The following is a 4,351-nucleotide window of genomic DNA, read 5'->3' on the forward strand; positions in this document are numbered from 1 at the left end:
GAATGGGAGCCCTTGGATGAAGTGGCACGTGGCCTTATCTCCTTGGTTTAAACGTCTGTTCTTAGGCATGGGATTTGACTTGCTAGCTTACAGAGCATTTATTGCTTGTGCAGGGTCTCCACGCTAGTGACAAGACTTGACCTTTTATGCTTATGACAGACATTCCATCAATCATTCGAATAAGATCCGTGCAGGCGATCTCTTGGGAGAAGTGACCATGGAGGATGCTTGTGGTTGAGGCTCGCGCATCAACTTCGGGGCTTCGTCCATTTGAGGACCTCAGCTACAACCAAAGGCTTCCAAGCCTCGGGCCATGGGCCTCGGTTAGAAGCAGCTCGGATATAACCCACCTCGGCAATATGGGCCACCTCGGCAGGAATGCCACGTGGATCAGGATGAGTGGGCCACTGGCCCAGGTGGGTAGGACAGGGGTGACAACACGCAACAATAGTCCCCCAAGTCCAAGTATAATCATTAATGTAATGCGTGGACTTTAGAGTAAAAATTTTTTGAACCCCCAAATAATAGTCCACCAAGTTCAAGTATAGATATTTATATCATGATTGGAGTTTAGAGAAGTTTTGGTGTAGGTTTATGCTGAAGAACCGAGGTGTGGTGTGAAACCGAAACTGCGAGGCTTAAATGCTGAATGGCATATGAGGAGCCGAACCGAACCTGCGAGGCTTAAATGCTGAATGGCATATGAGGAGGCCGAGGTCCAATGTAATGATTATGCTTTGGTCTCTGTGCCAATGATTTGATGTTTTGTGCTTGTTTTCGATGAAAGGTAGCTGAACCGTTACGACTTCCAATGAGCTGGCGCCGACGAATTAAAGATGCAATTATGAGGGCAGCCGGCGTTTCGAGAAGCAGACGCGCTGGAGAGGTGCGTAATTATTGTGCTTTGGTCTCTGTGCCAATGATTTGATGTTTTGTGCTTGTTTTCGAGGAAAGGTAGCTGAACCGTCTTGGACCTTTATAAAAGGCGAGAAAATCCCACTTTCCAGAAATTTTGAACACTTTGCATTCTCAAATTCTCTCAAATTTCCCATTTTTCGGCGTCGAGGTTGTCTGCAAATTCTACTTTCCAGAAATTTTAAGCACTTTGCATTCTCAAACTCTCTCAAATCTCCTATTTTCCGGCGTTGAGGTTGTCTGCGATTAGATTCCGACCGGTCTCCGTTTGTGTTGAACTCTTTTAGGTATTGTTTGCATAAAAAATCGTTGTTATTCTTTGTCCTCAAACGATGGAGTCCACTTCGGGTAGGGAACTTGTCACTGTAGCGTCTTTAGACCACGGGGTAGGTCGTGGGGGGACGTCCGAGGTGGATAGGTATGCCATGGCCGAGGAGGACGTGGATTATACCCAGGAGTGGGGGGCTTCTAGAGTGCTCTCAAACATGACGGGGAAGAGGTTGGGGGAGCTTAGGGAGTGGTACAGTGTGCCTCATAACATAGAGATGTTAGTCCCCGAATCTAACGAGTGGGCCTGCTATCCGAGGCCTGGCTGCGTGGCCGTGAGTGAATACCTGTTCAAAGCAGGTATGCGTCTTCCTTTGCACCCCTTCTTTAGGGCGGTGCTTAGGAAATTTATGCTGTCGCCGACCCAGGTTCTGCCGAATGGGTGGAGCCAGCTTGTCGGCTCTTACTTCCTGTGGAAGGAAGTTTCCCTTGGGGAGGACATGCCCCTTCATGTCTTTATGACCCTGTTCCAGCCCCGGGTAATTGGGAAGGAGTTAAGGGGGTGGTACTACCTCACGCCTTGGGGGGCTCACGCACCCTTTGTGGTGGGACTTCCTTCCTCTATCAAGGGGTGGAAGAAGTCCTGGTTCTGGGTGCGAGGTAAATGGCAGGCAGTGGAGGGTGACAAAGCCCTGTCATGCATAGTGCCGACCCAATACTACGAAGCTCGTGAGTCTCCCCATCTCTGCTTGTGTTTTGAAATCAGAGTATTTACTCGTCTAACTGTTGAAGGTTCGTCTTTGCAGATAGTAGTACGAGGTTCGAGCTCAGCAGGGAGGAATTCGAGGTGATAGAGGACATTTACAAGAGACCTCTGAAGCTTCGGCACTTCGATCACCTGATTGATAGAAGCAGATACTTCTTGGACTTCGGGCTTATGGCGTCCAGAGGTATGAGGCTCCAACACTTGTTATACCTTTACGTCCATATTTCAATTGTAAAATTTTAAAAGGTGAAGACCAAACATGAGCGTATTATGCAACACGTGTATATATATATATATATATATATATATATATATATCAATTACCGAAATTTGTTTCACGAATTCATAATTAAATAAAATTATCTTACATCTTATAAATGATTTAACGTTAAATCTTCTTGGACAGGGTCCGTCCGTCCAGTATTTCTCATGATTTAAATTATAAAGAAATATAAATAAGTAGTGTACTTATAGATATCATAAAATTTATGAATAAAAAGTAACTTAATTTATTAGAAACACATACCAAACATGGACTTGCGGAACTGTATTTTTTACCCAACTTTGTAGCAAGCACTTCATGTGCTGAGAAAAACGTAGTCCATGAATTGTTGGAACTTGGAACTAGAGACAACCTTAACTCCACGTCACGTAATCCCACAGCGGGGTCCACATTCACCCTCGCTCCATCACCGCAGGTAACCCTATCAATCACCTCAAACCTACTGCCACAATGATGAAACCAATGTGCCTGCCTTAGAAAATCCAAGCTAAAAATCAAAGTCAATTACTCTCCATTTTCAGTCCAATGATATTCTCCCCCATCTCGCCGATTTCTTGGTGCCTCGACAACTGAGATTATTACAAGAAATATTTGTCCCGTGTCCGTCGACTTACTTTGATGTTAAAGTCAAAGATTACAAAGAGACGATTACATTTTTACTATGACTTCTGAGTCATAATTGCTAATGGCAAATGTACGACTTAGTAAGCTAGCATTTCACGTGAATGAAGGAGCATATGACTTTATGCATATTTGTTGTTAGCTTTAACTTTCAAGAATTTGGTATGTTGTGTATATAAAAGCAATGTCATCGAATTAATCAAGTTGCAGGTCAACTCTTATTAATGTCAAACAAGTGAAATTTCATTCATCGTATCAAACACGTAGATTAGTAGTTAATTTTAGTTTTGGCAATGGATGAAATGAAAGTGTAAAATCTCTGGATAAAATTGACATAAATTAAAGTTAAGTGACCAACATAAAACTAGTCTACAAAATGAGTGACCTTCATTATAATTCTTTAAATTAATATAATCACCTGCCCGGACTGCTCGATCTGCCCGGACTGCCCATCAACCCAAAGTCCCCCAAGTACACCTTTCCCTTTTGCCGTCTGACGAGCGAGCCCTCACGACATTCTCAATCTTTCTCTATAAATCGCGTCTTGTCTCTACAGCCCACTGATTTCTCTCTCTATCTACAAAATCCACTCCCGATTTTTCTGTCTAAATCGAAGGATTTTAAGGTATATCTGCTCTCTCTTTCTTTTCTTTTTTATTCATATATGTTGCGTACGTGGGTGATTTGTCTTGTACGGTTTTCTTTTTAAATCGTTTAATTGGTGTGGGTTGTTTGTTGGATCTGAAATTTTGAAATGGAATTTGTTAGGTTTTGATCGGAAATTTGAAGCCATACAAATGAAATTAAGCATTGACAATTAGGGCTCAGACATAATTCGTGGTTATCCAGGATTTTCGAGGCTTAAATTGGATGAGTCTAGGGTTTTGCAGACTTATAATTGAAGAAATCTGTTTTTTATTTATCAGCGAATTGAAGGACTAGCGGGCAATTTAATTATTCGTTAGGGATACTGGGTAATTTAGAAGATTTGAGGGAGTTCAGATATTATTGAGTAGAAAAATTAAGGAGTGCTATGAAGGTGAGATTTGAGCGGGGATTGGAGTAATTTGATGTTTGAAGTTGGGGTATTGGGTGTTGAGAAATATTGGGAAAATGCAAAAAGACAATCTTTATTATGCATGGGACGGTTCAGCGGGAAGGCGAGAGCAATAGGAACCTACAGAGGAGTATTAGTCAGCACATGCGGTCGGTCACACCACTGACCACGAGCAACAGAACTATAGCTGCAGCTGGTGATAATCCATCAGTTACTTCTTCTACCACCACCACAACCTCCACAGCCAGTGATTCATTTTTCAAGGTAATTTCTTGTTGGATTTTACGTATTCCATCTTTTTTGTAGTTTGGATTTTGTATGCCATTGTTATTGTCTCGTAGCAAAATTGAATTATTCCTTTTTTTTTATTTTTAATTGATTGTGTGGGAGGCAAGTGGCCTGTAAAGAAAAGAAATAATGCACTTGGGTGAGGAATTGTGGC

Source organism: Olea europaea, chromosome 1 (genome assembly GCF_002742605.1).
Source record: "Olea europaea var. sylvestris chromosome 1, O_europaea_v1, whole genome shotgun sequence".
In the NCBI taxonomy this organism is placed as follows: Eukaryota; Viridiplantae; Streptophyta; class Magnoliopsida; order Lamiales; family Oleaceae; genus Olea; species Olea europaea.